Source organism: Neoarius graeffei, chromosome 9 (assembly GCF_027579695.1).
Source record: "Neoarius graeffei isolate fNeoGra1 chromosome 9, fNeoGra1.pri, whole genome shotgun sequence".
NCBI classification, from domain to species: domain Eukaryota; kingdom Metazoa; phylum Chordata; class Actinopteri; order Siluriformes; family Ariidae; genus Neoarius; species Neoarius graeffei.
Window position 1 is genome coordinate 70,226,013 of NC_083577.1, and position 20,127 is coordinate 70,246,139.

At 41.3% G+C, this 20,127-nt stretch overlaps 1 protein-coding gene across 6 annotated transcripts in view; it reads right to left on the reverse strand.

Moving 5' to 3' along the window:
• Positions 1–20,127, reverse strand: part of pard3bb (par-3 family cell polarity regulator beta b) — a 920,021-nt gene that overhangs the window by 90,776 nt on the left and 809,118 nt on the right. The window lies entirely within an intron of this gene.

Genomic DNA, 20,127 nt, shown 5'->3' on the forward strand with positions numbered 1-20,127 from the left:
ACCGCTACATCCGGGACATGGGAAACCAAAACCGTGATACAAATCTCTATATGTTGCTTGTGAAGAAATCGATGAATTGTTTTGATAAATTTGGGTACTTTTTGTTTGTGAATGTGTCGATATAATAAAAAGAAAATCACATGCTGGCTTGAAGATATGAAGTTTATCTTCTCGTGTTGAAAAACTTGCATTTTTCATACGAAATACATCACAGATCTGAATGACATTTAAATAATATTGGCTGGCACTGAGTGGTCTATCGAATATATTCCATTCAGCTAGCATGATACTGAACGAATCGAAGACGAGTTCAATATCATGACAGCTGAATGGAATATATCTGATATACCAGTGTTTCTCAGCCACTGGGCCACGAAGCGCCATCGAGTGGGCCGCGAATTTCTTTCAAGTTGAATTTAATTTTTTACTTGTAGTAGGGTACAACTGCTGGGTTGCATCCGACGTCACATCCGCCTCATTAAGCTACGGGCACACTACAGCTCACGATGCTTTGCGATAGGTTATCGATGAAAATGACCGATGCATGAGATGGCTCGGGCATGGCTTACATATGGACCAACAGCGGATCCCCAAAGTTGCCCTAATGTGAACACCCCCTGGAAGGCGTAAGCCTGGAAGACCTAAGACCACTTGGAGAAGAACCATAGTCTCTGAGCTATCCGAGTTAAATCTATCATGGCACGAGGCACAACATCTTGCTAAAGACCGTCAAAAGTGGAGGCGCTTGTTATTGGCCTTATGCCCCACTCGGGGCAAACATGATTAACCTAACCTAATCAATGAAAATGAGGCAGTTTGGTGGCGATATACCGTACCTGTGAGCTAAAATCTGTGGTCACACAGTAGATGAACACTTGACTGTCACGCCTTTGCGCACTTGAGTCTAGCAAAGCTTGAGAGGCCATGCACACTCAGTTTCTGGTCCTCTATGACCCGCCATGCCTACTTAGATGAAAAGGTGCAGGCTATCTGCTGGTACCTCGTATAGTGAAGGCTACATCAGGGGGCAGAGCCTTTTCTTACAAAGACCCACAGTTATGGAACAACCTTCCAAGTAGTGTTCAGGAATCAGACACAGCCTCAGTGTTTAAGTCTAGGCTGAAAACATATCTGTTTAGTCAAGCCTTTTGTTAATGGTGTTTATGAGGTAAAGGAGTAGATCTGGAGGGTCCTCAGACATAGAATGTTTTGGTAAACTGGGATGTATGGATGCTGTCAGTCCCCCACTCGTTTGCTCACTCGAGTTTGTTGACGGTGTAGTGGCTGGCTGCTTTATGTCCCGGGGCTCCCTCATGCCTGTGTTACCTTCTGGCTCTCCCCTTTTCACTATGCTGTCATAGTTAGTTTTGCTGGAGTCCCTGCTTGTACTCGGTGCAATATGTATCTTGTTTTTACTCATCAGGTGACATTGGGGGGTATACCTAACAACCTGTCTTTTCTTCTCCCCCCCCAAGTCAATCCTGGGATCGAGATGCTGACCTCTTCTGCTCCTCGGACCTGCCTGATCCATCCTGATGCCCTACGTCTGGTTGGAGTCTCATCATATTGCTCCTGTGGAGGACGGCCCCATATGGACAGTTGAAAGTCACACCTGGAGGACGCTCTGGACGCTTACAGTAATGCTTTTATGGCTGAGGACTACAGTTAACTTGCTAACTTTAGGACTGCAGTTGTCATGAACAGTTTTGCACTCAAGTTTCCATCAATGACGAGTTTATAACTTCAACAAAACAGACTTCATGTTAAAAATGTTATAATCACATTGTCTGTTATCACCCAAATGAGGATGGGTTCCCTTTAGAGTCTGGTTCCTCTCGAGGTTTCTTCCTCGTGTCGTCTGAGGGAGTTTTTCCTTGACACCGTCGCCACAGACTTGCTCATTGGAAATAGATTAGGGATATCATTAGCTCATGTTTAAAGTCATTTAAATTCTGTAAAGCTGCTTTGCGACGATGTCTATTGTTAAAAGCACTATACAGTGGTGCTTGAAAGTTTGTGAACCCTTTAGAATTTTCTATATTTCTGCATAAATATGACCTAAAACATCATCAGATTTTCACACAAGTCCTAAAAGTAGATAAAGAGAACCCAGTTAAACAAATGAGACAAATATTGTACTTGGTCATTTATTTATTAGAGGAAAATGATCCAATATTACATATCTGTGAGTGGCAAAAGTATATGAACCTCTAGGATTAGCAGTTAATTTGAAGGTGAAATTAGAGTCGGGTGTTTCCAATCAGTGGGATGACAATCAGGTGTGAGTGGGCACCCTGTTTTATTTAAAGAACAGGGATCTATCAAAGTCTGATCTTCACAACACGTTTGTGGAAGTGTATCATGGCATGAACAAAGGAGATTTCTGAGGACCTCAGAAAAAGCGTTGTTGATGCTCATCAGGCTGGGAAAGGTTATAAAACCATCTCTAAAGAGTTTGGACTCCACCAATCCACAGTCAGACAGATTGTGTGCAAATGGAGGAAATGCAAGCCCATTGTTACCCTCCCCAGGAGTGGTCGACCAACAAAGATCACTCCAAGAGCAAGACATGTAATAGTCGGCAAGGTCAAAAAGGACCCCAGGCTAACTTCTAAGTAACTGAAGGCCTCTCTCACATTGGCTAATGTTAATGTTCATGAGTCCACCATCAGGAGAACACTGAACAACAATGGTGTACATGGCAGGGTTGCAAGGAGAAAGCTACTGCTCTCCAAAAAGAACATTGCTGCTCGTCTACAGTTTGCTAAAGATCACGTGGACAAGCCAGAAGGCTATTGGAAAAATGTTTTGTGGACGGATGAGACCAAAATAGAACTTTTTGGTTTAAATGAGAAGCGTTATGTTTGGAGAAAGGAAAACACTGCATTCCAGCATCAGAACCTTATCCCATCTGTGAAACATGGTGGTGGTAGTATCATGGTTTGGGCCTGTTTTGCTGCATCTGGGCCAGGACAGCTTGCCATCATTGATGGAACAATGAATTCTGAATTATACCAGCGAATTCTAAAGGAAAATGTCAGGATATCTGTCCATGAACTGAATCTCAAGAGAAGGTGGGTCATGCAGCAAGACAACGACCCTAAGCACACAAGTCGTTCTACCAAAGAATGGTTAAAGAAGAATAAAGTTAATGTTTTGGAATGGCCAAGTCAAAGTCCTGACCTTAATCCAATCAAAATGTTGTGGAAGGACATGAAGAGAGCAGTTCATGTGAGGAAACCCACCAACATCCCAGAGTTGAAGCTGTTCTGTACAGAGGAATGGGCTAAAATTCCTCCAAGCCGGTGTGCAGGACTGATCAACAGTTACCGCAAACGTTTAGTTGCAGTTATTGCTGCACAAGGGGGTCACACCAGATACTGAAAGCAAAGGTTCACATACTTTTGCCACTCACAGATATGTAATATTGGATCATTTTCCTCAATAAATAAATGAACAAGTATAATATCTTTGTCTCGTTTGTTTAACTGGGTTCTCTTTACCTACTTTTAGTACTTGTGTGAAAAGCTGATGTTTTTGGTCACATTTATGCAGAAATATAGAAAATTCTAAAGGGTTCACAAACTTTCAAGCACCACTGTAAAAATAAACTTGACTCGACTCACAGAGCACATTGTGCACGCTTGGGACCCGGTCATTATGGGAAACACCTGATACTGATTTGAGCGCAATCAGGACGCACAGATAGTTTTCACAGAGGCTTTGCAAAGTATTATCATCACTGTCACATTTGTTTTTAGCCATGTTTATAATGCGGTTTAAATATTTTGCTTTCCACTTTGCTTTTATAAATATCACGCCTGTTCATAAACACTCTTCCTGCACTTAGATCCATCTACCGCCGTCTATCTTGTAGTGTCCTGATTCCTAGATCTTTAACCCAGCCAAATATAAAAAGTTGTACTCCTCCATGCTCTTCCAGGTTTTTAGCTGTGTGTCCGTGTAGAACGATGTCTGTAGCACCAGGCAGTTTGAGATGTCGGGGAACTCAACAGATGGATAATTTTCCAACAACTCATAGGAAAAATCCTTCTTTGTTAGTGTGTAAGGATCTATTCCATTGAGTGGTTTCTATATCCACTTCTTTAGAATATACTTCTGGGTTTTAATAACTTGCTTGTTTGCTGGACACAAACATGGCAATAAGTTCTTGTGTCAATGGACCAGACTCCACTTTTGGATCATTAATCCCTTTTGACTGAGAATGACCTGCATGCATGGTTTGGCTTCTGGCACATCCATACAGTTTTAAATACAATACCTACAATTAAAAACAGTTTGTTTTTATTGCATTTATTTACGTAATTCCTGGGTTCCCGTCTGTAACAGGGAGTGATGTTGCATCCCATTAATACACTTTACAGTAGATTATTAGATTCTAATAGAATAGATGAGCCAAAATAATTGGGGATCTTTTTTAATGAGCCCCAACTCGTTACAAGTATGAATAGGTGGGGCTTAAAGTAGAAAAGGTTGAGAACCCCTGTGATACACCATGAAAAAAAGCCAGGCAATATTATTATTATTACACATACACATTCAATGGAAGAATTATAAAGTTTACAAATTCTCGCAGTCACTTGCTAGCGTGGAAGTTTTACGCATAATACGTATCTTATGGTATTTTCAATTCACTGCAACAGTTTACTGCGGGCATTGCCAGCGAACAAAGAAATGCTTGTGTGCATGCACAGCAGAAAACTTTCTCAGTGTATATTCGCATCAGTTCCGACGTGTGACTTCATGTCGTCTTGACAACCATACTATATCGTAAACCATATTCAACGCTCATTCTCCATTGGGTAGAGTGACATAATACACGTCGAATAAGTGATGTGCTAACAATATTGCATGCTGTCAAACCAAATGAATGAAACCTGCAAGAAGGGAATAGAACATGCTTTTATTCCATGGAAAAAGTGTCCAGTATGTATAATAATTCCCGATATTTCACTCTGATGACATCCCTCCCAGTGTTTTCCCACTTACTACACATGCATTGTCAAAATGGCGAACCGGTTCAAACTTAAAATTCTTTTGATTAACGTGTGTGTGTGTGTGTGTATATATATATATATATATATATATATATATATATATATATATATATATATAATCTCATTATCTCTAGCCACTTTATCTTGTTCTACAGGGTCGCAGGCAAGCTGGAGCCTATCCCAGCTGACTACGGGCGAAAGGCGGGGTACACCCTGGACAAGTCGCCAGGTCATCACAGGGCTGACACATAGACACAGACAACCATTCACACTCACATTCACACCTACGGTCAATTTAGAGCCACCAATTAGCCTTTGGACTGTGGGGGAAACCAGAGCACCCAGAGGAAACCCACGCGGACACGGGGAGAACATGCAAACTCCGCACAGAAAGGCCCTCGCCGGCCGCTAGGATTGAACCCAGACCTTCTTGCTGTGAGGCAACAGTGCTAACCACTACACCACCGTGCCGCCCCATATATATATATTTTTTTGATGTGTCCGTAAAACATAAAGAATATTATACGGTGGCGCGAAGATATGAAGTTTATCTTCTCGTGTTGAAAATATTTCACTTGTTCACTTCGCTCACTCATGAATATATTCACCACTCAAAGATCAACTTCATATCTTCACGCCACCATGTACCGTAATATCCTCTATATAATACAAAAAGTTGCAGAATTTTTTTCCAATAGGGTTCAATGATTTCTTTGAACTGTTCTTTTTCTGTGGCAGAATGATTGTACAACATACATCTAACAGAACCAAAAAGAGAATTTGGGGCATTATTTATTTTGGGTTTTCTGAAACCAACACGGTTAAACAGACATACAAAACCAAAAAAAAAAACCAAAACATACATACACCCACTCAGATTACTAATTCAATCGTGCTGAAAGTGCCAAAATGTATTTTAACCTGCCAAGGCCAAAGCTTTTTAACTTCCTGTTGAGATCATGACTGACTACAGCTGGAAGCTTCTCTATGCACAACATAAAAAGGGTTTGTTTGACAAGTACAAGTTGTTGGGAGGTGAAACCACTTGCCAAGGTCTAGACAAAGACCCAAACCGTCACCCTCAGCTGAGAGGATAATGGTTTGGATGGTCAGGAACAACCCATGAACCACCAAGGCACAGACCTGCCATGAACTGGAAGCTGCTGGAACACCAGTATCACTGTCTACAGTCAAGCGAGTTCTATATCATCATGGACTGACTGGCTGCTGTGCAAGAAAGAAGCCTCTGCTCCAAAATTTACACCTTCAAGCTCGAATAAAGTTTGCGGCTAATCACATGGACAAAGAAGAAGCCCTCTGGAGGAAGTTTTATGGTTAGTTGTGACAAATATTGAGCTGTTTGGCCACAACAACCAGGGATACATGTTTGGAGGAGTAAATGCAATGCATTCAACCCCAAGAACACTGTACCAACTGTTAAGCCTGGTTAAACAAAGTGGATGGAGTAATGAAGGAGCAGGATTACCTCAGAATTCTTCAGCTAGACGGTTGAAAGTTGGACACAATTGGGTGGTCCAACAGAACAATGACGCTAAACACATCAAATTTGATTGTGGGATGGAGAAAGCACGCCAACATTAAGCTTTTGGAATGACCTTCCCAAAGTCCTGACATCAACTCTATTGAAAATATGTGGACTGTGCTTAAAAGTCGTGTGTCTATGCCAGAAAGCCAACCAATTCAATTGAACTCTACCAATTTTGCCAAGAAGAGTGGTCTAATATCCAACCAGAATTCTGCCAGAGGCTTGATGGCTATCAAAAGTATCTGGTCAAGGTGAAACATGCTAAAGGACATTTAACCAAATATTAGATGTGCTGTATACGTATATTTTAACCCTGTGCTGACTAGAAAGTGTGCAGTGCCTTCTAGACAAGGCTTTCCTTTCTGTAGTCCTGAGATGTTTTACTAATATCATAAGCTATGCGCTCAGTACAGTCTTTCAAGTTAAAGATACCATCCAAACTTCTGTCAGCACCAGCAGCAGCAAACCCCCAGCTTCACTTTCTAACAATACAGTTACACAATCAACACGATTACACAATACTAATAAAGCATTGCGTTATAAATACATCCGTTTCTTGAGAAAAAAACAGATTCCTTCTTCACAAGAACTTAAGTGCCATAAAGTAGCAGAACGTATAGGAGAGCTGAATGCAAGTGAATGAAGCTGAGAAAGCTAAAATTAACTCGAGACATTGGAGGGGAATCCAGATCTGATTTAAAAAAAAATGTTTTTCTTTGACTGAACGGGAAAGGAGCAGGAGAACGACTCATGCTTTTCCTTGGAACAAGTGAGCCCTGACAACTCGGCTCCCCTTCAGGCACTCGGTAGAACGCTCCAATTTAATTTGGGGCTTCTTTGGGCTCACAACTAATCAGCCTGTATACTGTTTATCCACTGCTTCTCACATCTTCCGCATACACAGAGGGAGAGAAAAAGGAAGACAGACAGACAACCAGAGAAAGAGAGAGACAGAAAATGAGGATTGGAAGAGAGGATACAAAATAACTGGAAAAATACGAGTTTATATTTTGGTGATACCAATAAAATTGAACGATAGAGGTAAAAGAGAAATAAAGACAGAGTGGAAGAGGATTAAAAATGATAAGATTTAATGAAATCAAAAATCCTTAAACAAACCTTGTTAAGACGACAATAGAAACACAGGGATGATGCAATGCAAACAGTTTGTACAGCCAAATATGCACACAATAACATACCATTTACACTACGTTCACACTGCAGGCTGAAGTGACTCAAATCCGATTTTTTCGCCCATATGTGACCTGTATCCGATCTTTTATTGACAATATGAACGACTCAGATCCGATTTTTTCAAATCCGACCCAGGCCGTTTGGATATGTGGTCCTAATTCCGATTCCTATCCGCTCTTTTCATATGCGACTTCAGTCTGAACCGCCAGGTCGCATTCATCCGACTTACACATCATCAACAAGCCACAAACGTCACTATTCTGCGCTGAAGTAGGCGGCGGGTCTCTCAAAAAAAGTTACAACAACATGGCTTTGATGTTCCTTTGAACGGAGGTTGCAGACACTACTAGGGCTGGGTATCACCAGATACCTCACGATACGATACTATGGCGATATTTTGCCCACGATAACGATAATATCACGGTACAGCGATTCTGCGATAATCGATATATTGCAAGAAATTTCAACCACATCACGATATCTGCGTCACTGAAGAAAATCAGAATTTATTGACCACTGTAAAATTACATTTCACATACATAACTACACACTCTTGCCAGACATATATTTGTCTCTATTCCACTGCTGGCAAAACCAAGAGTTGCTTCACTACAACATACAGAAAATTCCCATTTCTGTGCTAGGATTATCAACTTTTCTGTAAGCATGGACACATCAGTGCTGCTTAACAAGCAGAATCAAATTGTTTTATGAAAACTTAAAACTTGCACTGCAGACTGCACATACATTTCAGTGCTAACACTAATATCAATTTGTTCTTTGTAAACTTGAGAACATATACCGGAGAACATTTAACTTGTGCTTATTTTGCAGGAACAACACACTGTCTGAAACACATTGAAAAGTGCAGTGGGCAGCTTTGTCTCCTACTGCGCATGCGCAGAACACATGGATTAGCAAGTTCTCATACAGACCGGTTTATTATTCAAAACAAGTCATTACAAATTATTTGACTCGGCCAAAGACTCGACCGATACGCACAAAACATAAAAATCGGCAAATGCGTGAAATACTCACCGATTTTCTATCAGCCCAGCTGATCGGTAGGACTAAACTACTGTTGAATTTTCCTACCCTCCTGGATTTCGCGCATGCGCAGTAGGCTTGGTAGGACAAATCCAAGAGGTAGGATAACTTTACAGAACACCGGCTCACTGTTTTTTTCTCCTTTCCTTTGGAATCCAAAGTGCCTCCAAACATCTGCCTTAAAGTGCGGCGGCGTCTCTAGGTTTACGTTAACAGCCATGCTTGCTTGTTTTTTTTTCCTCACTGCAACCGCCGGGGAAAAAAGAGAAGACGAAGAGTGCCTTGCAGTGAGGGAGCGGCACAGCGACACCTCGCGGAGGTGCGGAAGTCGTACTGGATTTACAACCCGTCTGAAACATGATTTATTATTTGAAAAAATATCGACATTCAAATTTTGAGTATCGATATTGAATCAGAAGACAAAGTATCGCGATATATCGCTGTATCGATATTTTTGCACACCCCTAGTCACTACCCCGCAGAACGCCTGAGCCAAAACCCTTGCCCTCTTCCTTCTCAACCTCCTCCTTAACATCAGGCTATTGTGCATGTTCTGGCTCCGTCGCAACAACAACTGCATCATCGCCAGGTACTCCATGCTGGCTACTGTCATACACAGGAAACTTTAGGTTACTTCCGTAAACACTGGCCATGCTCACTGCGTGTGACGTTGTCGTATCCTGCAATGCACATGCGGAACACTTTTAGGTCGCTTTTCGTTCATACTGAGGATCACATACAAGTCGCATATACACTAAGTAACTTTAAAAACGCACATTGATAACACTTGCTGAATTCGTGTTGAGTTTATCTCAAGAAGAAAAGAAATATATCACAATGGAAAAATAACTTCGTTCCGCCCGAATAAGTTCCAAATCTGTGCTCAAATCAGAATTTAAGGGAGTTGTACTCAATAACGTACAATATGACTCGGGGAGTCAATGACATGGACAGGCTTTAATTTTCAAACAAATTGTGCATACACTGTACACACACAATCTTGCCTATAAATACCCGGGGGAAATGATGGGAAAATTGTCATTATTGAAGATGCCACGCCTAAGCCAAAATCAACGTGAACAGGCCATCGGGATGTTGCGTGCCGGAAGTACACAGACAGAGGTCGCCCGGCACTTCGGTGTTCATCATTCGACCATTTCCCGTTTGAGTCAGCGTTACAGACAGACAGGGAGCACCAGGGATCGTCCACGCCCTGGTCAGCCTCGAGTCACGACGCCAGTTCAGGATCAGCACATCAGGCTAGCTCACCTCCGTGACAGATTCCTGACACCCTCAGTCACTGCTGCTGAGACCCCTGGACGACACAGACCCAGAATCTCCAGCATGACGGTCCGAACATGGACCAACTGTCACTTTGAATTTTTTTATTGTGAATTAATTCTTGAGTTTGACAATAAATGTCCTTTATCGATGTTTCAAGATGTGTGTGCATTACATACAATATCATAAATTTCAAATATATGCATGGATCTAAAGTGATATCGTGTTGAATTCCATTGTGCGTTTTTAAAGTTACTTAGTATATTTGTTAATGTGAATGACCTCACAAAAAAATCAGATTACACAAAAAAATCGGAATTGAGCATTAAGCCTTGCAGTGTGAACGTAGTGTTAGCAGCTATTCCATGAAATCGAGTCGTACATGAGCTGAGAGCCGATGAGGCACGTAGCACTGAGTCGGCTATAAGCCATGTATGACGAGATTGAGTGGAATAACGGTTTTATTCTAACCACATTCACTGGATTTTGAGAAACGGAGCATGTTTATTTTTTGCAAATTTGATAAATAAAAACTGTATACAAAATGGCCGACAAAATAATTTCCGATTAGAATGTACAGTAAACAAACCGGAGAAATGACAGAAGGAATTTGAGAAAAATACAATAATAATAATAATAATAATTCTTGAAAAAAAAAATTACCGTATTTTCTGGACTATAGAGCGCACCTGTATATAAGCCGCATCCGCTCTATTTTAAAAAAAAAAAATTAAAAAGATATACAAGCCGCACCGGGCTATAAGCTGCAGATATCTATGTTGAAAAATTAGATATTTACTGCATGTACAGAACGATTTTGTACTGTAAATGTACATGTATGTACCTGAACAGATTCTTTCCGAACAGTGCCTTTTAACACGGCAGCAGCTTTGCTGATTAAAACGGAACAGAACCAAGAGAAAATAACCGGTATTTATTTACCTTCATTTCTCCTGTGTTTGAAACGACAAGTCAGTTTAATCATCTTCGCTGGATTTGAAAATAATTACCAGTTAGTAATTTGTCATGCGTGTTCTATCTGCTAAAGATCTGCTAATTCTTCTTTGCATTGATTTTTCGTCTATCTTATTTTTGATTCTACTTCCGGTTAGAGCGCCCCTAGCTCTCTCTCTCTCTTTTTTTTTTTTTTTTTTAGTCACCCAGGTTAGTTGTAGAATAGGCTCTTGAACCATACTCCAGTCCAGCAGGTGGCGGTAATGCACCTCATACGTTAAGTTGCCAACCGCCATAAAAATCCAAGAAGAAGAAGAGCGCCCCTAGCGGTGGAAGAAAAATCCACAGAATAGCCGCACCTTTGTATAAGCCGCATGGTTCAAAACCTAGGAAAAAAGTAGCGGCTTATAGTCCAGAAAATACGGTACCCTCTTCCCATCAAAAACTTTGATTCCATATTTTGTTGCTTCTTTTGTATTTTTGGGGTTTTTGTTTTCAAGTAGTTTTTAATTTCGTCCTCGGTTGGTTCAGCAACACGCTCCGCCATTTTGTTTTTCTCTACTCACGGTATATGAGCTGATATCCTAGTAGTAGAGTAGCCAATCAGAGCATGCGATTGCTCATATCCAGTGAATGTGGATAGAATAATACAGGTTCGTATTACCATGCTATAAGTCAGTGCACTCTCTCTCTCTCTCACAAACACACACACACACAAAATGTCCCTTTTGTATCCATCATCTGTTGTCACAGACACCGTTTTTCATCTTTTCCTCTCATGAGCAATAAACAGGCTTGTGGCTCAGCCTACTCTCTATAGAGCTATAGTGGCACACACACCACTGTCAGCGTCACTGCAGTGTTAGGAATGATCCACTAGCTCAATAATGTCCGGTTAGTGGTGGCCCTTTCCCATGCGTCGTGTATAGCAACAGACAGACTATAGTCAGTAACTGTACACCTACACGGTAAGTTTAGCTGATAAAATGGCTAATGTGTGTGTATATTACACATATAGCCAACACAGAGACTTCATGTGTGTGTTTGGAGAAGGACAGACCAACACAACAGCACGTTACTGCTTTCTGGACACTCGGACAGAAATAACGCATGACGGCAAACTTGCATCATGCATCATACATCATCTCTCTCTCTCTCTCTCTCACTCCACACAAAACCAGATTTCATGTGCACCAGGAGTGAATTAGTGCTGGGGGGTATGAGAGTTATATACAGAAAGGATGAGAGCACTAAAGGCCTACAGGAGCTCATCTGGAGCGGGAAGACTCGGAGTTATGGACCAACCTCCCTCCTACTATTTTTCACCCCTCAATTTCTGTGATGGAGGGCCAGAGAGAACAGAGCTGAGACGTGTAGCTGCATCTATCTTCTACTCTTGCTGCTCAACAACAGTCCCTCATGGCTAGTTTACACAATTTATAGGGCACCTTGCAAAAAAAAAAAAAAAAAGAGGAAGAATGAATACGAAAGAACGAAAAAGAGGAAAAAGGCAGGAACACAATAAGAGAAGTGGGACTGGAATGGTGGAAAGCGTCTTACCAAAAACAAATACAAAACTACAGAATAATTTGCAGCAATGAAGAACATGAGCATTGTTCGTACAGTATGGAGCTGTGAAACTGGATACCTGCAGAACGAAAAGGATGAAAATAGCCAGAAATTCTGTTTCTCCTCTTCTTAAAACATTTCTGAATTCGGATGAAATGCACTATATATGGCCAACATTTGGTGGACACCTGACCATCACACCCACCTTTCTCAAACTGCTGCTACAAGAGGCCCAAACGTATTCGAGCATGACAATGCCCCTGTGCACTAACTGACGTCAATGAAAACATTTCCTGCCAAGATTGGAATGGAAGAATCTGCGTGGTCTTCACAGATCCCTGACCTCAACCCCACTGAATACCTTTGGGATGAACTGGAACATCGACTGCTCCTCAGGTCTCTTCACCTAATATGACCTCACTAATGCTCTTGTGGCTGAATGGGCAAATCCCTACAGCCATACTCCAAAAGTCTTCCAAGGAGAGTGAAGGTTATTATAACAGCAAACGGGGACTAAACCTGGAATGCAGACGTGGACAGTAACGAAGTACATTTACTTGAGTGCTGTACTTAAGTACACTTTTTGAGTCTCTGTACTTTGAGTATTTTTTTTTTTTTTGGAAACTTATGACTCAGGGTGTATTCAGACCAGGATAGTTCGATAGTTCACTTGCTTTGGTCCGAACCAAATGTTTTTTTTATTTTTTCATTTTGGTGCGGTTCGCTTTCACACTGTACATTTTAGTAAGCGGACCAAAATCTGTCAACAAAGCCACGCGCCCTGAGGTCGTTCAGCTATTGGTCAGAGACGACACGCGCACAAAGCGTTAAGTTCAAAAGTAGTCATGGAGGATAGCGCTGATGAGTGCACATCATGTTGTGACAGTTCTGGCTCTTCACGCAAGTCGCTAGTACCACCACTTTCTGAAAGAATGTCCCTGATTTTAATGTAGGTCTGACGGAGTTTCTTCACTTTTAGCCGACATTGTTCTGGGGAGCGCGTGAACCCCTTCTCCTTCATTTTCTCACTGAATACAGCAAACATGTCGGCATTTTTGTGTGTTCTCTCCAAAAGCTCAGATATGTGGACATCTGCCCATATATCCACAAGGGTACGCGTTCCTTCCTCAGCCCACGTTTGCCCCCTACTCATTTTTTGTACTCTGTAGTCTAGCCTACCACTGGTCTGAATGACTGAACGACTGTTGTAAGGTTCCCTTGACAACCGAAACAGTGTTTGCGCTTTGCGGTGGAGTGTCAAGACTCTGTTTCCCATAATGCTCGACAAACGACGGAAGCTCCCGAGGTACAAAAAAGCAAAACTGTCGGATTAGGTCCGGTCTGCTTTCACACCTCCAAAAGATCCGCACCAGGGTTCCTTTAGTCCGGACCGAGTCCGACCTTGCAGCTCGGTCTCGGTCCGCTTGTTTGGTCCGGACCAGAGTTCGGTGGTTTGTATTCAGACCAACCCAAAAGGTCCGGACCAAGGGAAATTTGGTTCGTTTGGTCGTTTGGTCCGGACCAAACAACGTAGGTGTGAATACGCCCTAACTTCACTACTTTTGAAAGGCAAATATCGTACTTTTCACTCCACTACATTTCTGTCAACGTCCTCGTTACTATGAAACAGCTTTGAAAGTGGATGTTTTTTTCTTTTCTTTTCTAAAACGTGACTGTTTTTTTCACAGGTGACACTGAGGCAGCCTATCAGTAATCACTAAGGTCACATCACGTCCATAGACCGGATAAAATCAAGTTCAGTGATTTCTCAGCAGCGTTATTTGAACACAATCAGTTGATGGCAGGACGGAAGGAGACGGTTCTTCTGGGGAATGCACGCATTCATGGCTTTACCTAGAACCCATGTTTCAGTTTTCAGAAAGGATTAAAGATTCAGTTCGTTTTAAATGTTTGCTTTGTTTGCCGAAAACGAACCACATCACAGCCTACAAAAACTCGCCGTCCAACCTGCACAAGCATATGGAGGGATATACACGTTTTATTCCAAGAGAAAGCTTGCAATGAAGTTGTCTGTGCTTTTAGAGCTAGCGATAACGTTGCAAACGTAGCTATGCAGTCTGGTTAGTCAAATGACTTTCTATGGATTTGCCCACCAAGTTGCCGTCGCCTTGTCCATGGCTAACAGTTACACATAGCTAGTTAACACGGACACTGTAAGTTAGCATGTAAAAATGGAGTTACGCTAACTTGAATAACGTTAACTTATCTAAAGTCCTTTCAGAAATGTGTTTTAGCATAATCTTGCCAAATAAACAGAACGTAGAAATCTTTCTTTTCTAGTAGCGTTAGCTACCCAATATGATTTCGAGTTTGAAAAGAGTTTGCTAGCATGTCAGGTGGAGTTTCACTGACTAGCTAGTTTAACGTTAAACCACCATGATGGCTCAGCCTGCGTTCATTTTGTGAATTCACATTGCTGTCTTTGGTAGCGGCATTAGGTTTTGGAAGCGTTGTGGCAATAACAACAATGCATTGACAGAAAATGTACTTTTAATACTTAAGTATTTTTAAAAGCAAGTACTTCAGTACTAAAGTAAAAATTTGACTGGACAACTTTCACTTGTATCGGAGTAACATTTGACCAGTGGGATCTGTACTTTGACTTAAGTAATGAAGTCGGGTACTTTATCCACCTCTGCTGGAATGTCATGTTCAGCAAATACATACGAATTTGATGGTCAGGTGTCCACAAACTTTTGGCCATATAGTATACATTATATATCGCTATATATTTAATTGACAATTAAAATGATATTGAAAATGCATTTTTAAAAATATTTGTGATCCTTATCAAATATGTACGAGTAAATATACTGTAGATATTTCTCTTAATCACTCTTCTTCTTTTGTAGTGACTACACTAAACCCACACACTGAAAACTCACACCAAATGACTGAATATCGAATACTTGAAGAACGAAAAAGAGCAAGGGGGGAAAAAAACCCACATCCAGCTCACTCTGCAGTTTATTTTGGAAGCAATCAAAGAAAAAAAACATAGCCGAGGTCATTATTTCAGGACAGACCTGTAAACGAAATCTGTTTTCGGTAAAGCGCTGGACCAGTAGAGACTGACATCAGCTAAATTGGTGCATGCTGCTTTCACACAGACAGAGATTTTAGCAAAAGGCTGACGGCACTGCATGATCACACACAGCAAACATCTTCACCAAAACCACAAGAACCTTGTACATCAGAATATAATCATGACGAACTACAGGAATCTGAAATGAAACACCATTCGAGAAAGACTTTGTTTGGACCTCAAAAGGCCTGAAGTGGCTGAGTGACACCATGTTGATGACGTAATGCTCTTATGAAGATTTTGTCTTCACGCACGCATTACTAACTACTTATTAACCTCATTTGCAAGGTCTTTATGGGAAAATATCAGCCCGAGGTTTTGACAGTATGGACCGAACTGAGACCTCGGTCTGATGTTTTCCCATAAAGACCAACCAAGCGAGGCTAATAAGGAGTTTATTATATGGCTTTTTTTATTTCTGAGATTAAAATAGATGGCAGAGGTGGACAAAGTACCCGACTTCATTACTTAAGTTAAAGTACAGATCCCGCTGGTCATATGTTACTCCGATACAAGTGAAAGTTGTACAATCACATTTTTACTTAAAGTGCCATTCCACCATTGGATGTATTCTTTGGCATAAAATACAATATATTTTGACAACATATATAAATGGTATCACTAGACAGAGAAATCTTTTAGCTTCAAAATGATATATCAAACATAATTTTTTGACAACGACAAGTATATTAATTTTGCGACCAAAGTCACCTACCCTTTTAATTTCCGTGCGTGATGTCATCGGCAGGTTCCCCTTCTTGTGTACCACGTGACGTGTGACGTGTCACATATTATCAGCAATGGCGGATAGAACGCGATAAAAATAATACCAATAAATCTAGCTAATACCAATAAATCTAGCTAACTGAAAGATTAACTCAAAATTTTTCGCAATTTTTTTGGCCCCCATATACGAGGAGAAATGACTCTCTCACTTTGGGGGTTTCCTGGTCTAAAAATAGACCGACACGTGGTACACAAGAAGGGGAACCTGCCGATGACATCACGTTTCACTACCGCGCGGAAATTAAAAGGGTAGGTGACTTTGGTCGCAAAATTAATATACTTGTCGTTGTCAAAAAATTATGTTTGATATATCATTTTGAAGCTAAAAGATTTCTCTGTCTAGTCATGTTGTCATAAAATATATTGTATTTTATGCCAAAGAATACATCCAATGGTGGAATGGCACTTTAAGTTAAAGTACTGAAGTACTTGCTTTTAAAAATACTTAAGTATTAAAAGTACATTTCCTGTCAATGCATCGTTGTGTTATTGCCACAACGCTTACAAAACCTAATGCCGTTACCAAAGACAGAAATGTGAATTCACAAAATGAATGCATGCTGTGCCATCATGGTGGTTTAATGTTAAGCTAGCGAGTCAGTGAAGCTCCACCTGACATGCTAGCAAACTCTTTTCAAACTCGAAATCATATTGGGTAGCTAACGCTACTAGAAAAGAAAGATTTCGACATTCTGTTTATTTGGCAAGATTATGCTAAAACATATTTCTGAAAGGACTTCAGATAAGTTAACGTTCTTCATGTTAGTGTAACTCTGTTTTTACATGCTAACTAACAGTGTCCAAGTTAACTAGCTATGGCTACGTTTACATTAGACCGTATCTGTCTCGTTTTCTTCGCGGATGCACTGTCCGTTTACATTAAACCGCCTGGAAACGCCGGGAAACAGGAATCCGCCAGCGTCCACGTATTCAATCCAGATCGTGTCTGGTCCGGTGCTGTGTAAACATTCAGAATACGCGGATACGCTGTGCTGAGCTCTAGCTGGCGTCTCATTGGACAACGTCACTGTGACATCCACCTTCCTGATTCGCTGGCGTTGGTCATGTGACGCGACTGCTGAAAAACGGCGCGGACTTCCGCCTTGTATCACCTTTCATTAAAGAGTATAAAAGTATGAAAATACTGCAAATACTGATGCAAATACTGCCCATTGTGTAGTTAGGATTGTCTTTAGGCTTGCCATCCTTCCACTTGCAAGTGGTAAGTGATCTGCGCTGGGATCACACACAGCGGCTCAGTCCCGAATCACTACTCGTGCGCTTCATTCGCGCGCTCTGTGAGCTGCACAGGGCCGGAGTGCGCACCCTCCAGAGGGCACTCGCTGTTCAGGGCAGAGTGATTTGGAGCGCAGGATGCCTGCAGAGCCGAGCGTATCCGTGTATTGGTGTTGCTGTGTGCACGCAAATCGTGTATTGGTGTTGCTGTGTGCACACTAATCGTTTTAAAAACGTTAATCTGATGATCCGCTGATACGGTCTAATGTAAACATGGGCTATGTGTTAACGTTAGCCATAGACAAGGCGATGGCAACTTGGCGGGCAAATCCATAGAAAGTAATTTGACTAACCAGACTGCATAGCTACGTTTGCAACGTTATCGCTAGCTCTAAAAGCACAGACAACTTCATTGCAAGCTTTCTCTTGGAATAAAACGTTTATATCCCTCAATATGCTTCCGCAGGTTGGACGGCGAGTTTTTGTAGGCCGTGATGTGGTTTGTTTTCGGCAAACAAAGCAAACATTTAAAACAAAACGAATCTTTAATCCTTTCTGAAAACTGAAACGTGGGTTCTAGCTATAGCCATGAGTGCGTGCGTTCCCCAGAAGAACCGCCTCCTTCCATTCAGCCATCAACTGATCATGTTAAATAACGCTGCTGAGAAATCACTGAACTTGATTTTATACAGTCTATGGACGTGACGCGACCCTAGTGATTACTGATAGGCTGTCTCAGTGTCACCTGTAAAAAAAACAATCGCGTTTTAGAAAGGAAAAGAAAAAACATCCACTTTCAAATCTGCTTCATCGTAACGAGTAACGAGGACGTTGACAGAAATGTAGTGGAGTGAAAAGTACGATATTTGTCTTTGAAATGCAGTGAAGTTAAAGTCATAAGTTTCAAAAAAAATCAATACTCAAGTAAAGTACAGATACTCAAAAAGTGTACTTAAGTACAGTACTCAAGTAAATGTACTTCGTTACTGTCCACCCCTGATAGACAGTCATGATAATGAGGCGTGACGCTGCTTTCAGTCATGTCATATCTGTAATGTAGTTGAGTCACGCATGCAGAACAAACAGCTAGCGGTTTCAAAACTGAATTTGTGTTAGCGGTTAGCGGTTTCTGAATGCTCTTTGTTGCTCATTTCTTGAATAACTCGGTGACTCGTTTGTCTTTTGTGTTTCGGATGTTTTTGATTTCCAGTTTATTTTTTGCAACGCTGATAGCTGGCGCCTTGAAAAGAAAGTCTGTAATTGCCCACGGGCAATATGGGAAAATTCTCCCCACCAAGCAACCAATCAGACACACGATTTTACCGGAAGTAGCTCGTGCCATATAATAATATGATGTAGTGCTAGTCTAAGGTTTTATGATATCATTCCTACCCGTATATGTGCGCGTGTGTGGCCCGAGGCTACTTTTTCAGTTTGTCCCATCAAGTCCCGAGTCGGAGCATGCACTGGAGGGATTAAGAGTTGTACATGACCATATTTTACCCAAGAAACTTAATTACAGCTGCCATTTTGATAAAGCACAGCCTTCAGATTTTAATTGAAGTCACCATCAGTCATGTTTCAGTTACACAAACATACACACTCATACAGAGAGAGAGAGAGAGAGAGAGAGAGGGAGGAGATTAGGAATCAGAATGGAGAAGACGGGCCCAGTATACACCGTCTCTCCCTCTATATAGCTGGTAGAGGTAAACCGAGCTCTAGCACCTGACGTCTTCATCTACCTCGCTGCTCTTCCTCTTCCACAATGACACTTTACAGAACGGAGAGCTGGAAAAGTTCAATAAAGGCTGCAGATATCTGTTTTCTCCCTCTCACAGCAGCAAGAGAGCCAGACATTAACTACAGAGCCTATGCTATCGATTCCCTCGGGCAACAGTGATGGCTGTCTGATTGCAGCAAGACAGAATTAGTGCTCAGCCGGAAAGAAAGAAAGAAAGAAAGAAAGAAAGAAAGAAAGAAAGAAAGAAAGAAAGAAAGAAAGAAAGAAAGAAAGAAAGAAAGAAAGAAAGAAAGAAAGAAAGAGAAATGAGACAATTTTATCTATTCATTTCATGCGTAAGTGATTGGGTACTTGGCCGGCTTCCAAAGGAGGCTGAGAGATGAGAGATGCTTCAAATGAATAGAGTCATTAATAAGGCATGCGGTAACCTGGTTACACACACACACACACACACACACACACACACACACACACACACGTGCGCGCGAAATGAACTTGCCATGGTTTTGTAATAATTCTCAGATTTATAGTTAATTAATAAATACTTAACTAAATTGAACTGTAAAAGAATTTAATTACTACTGGTTATATAAAAAGTGTATTTTTTTTCCTCTCTCCATATAGCACAGACTCCCCCGTGCCCCAA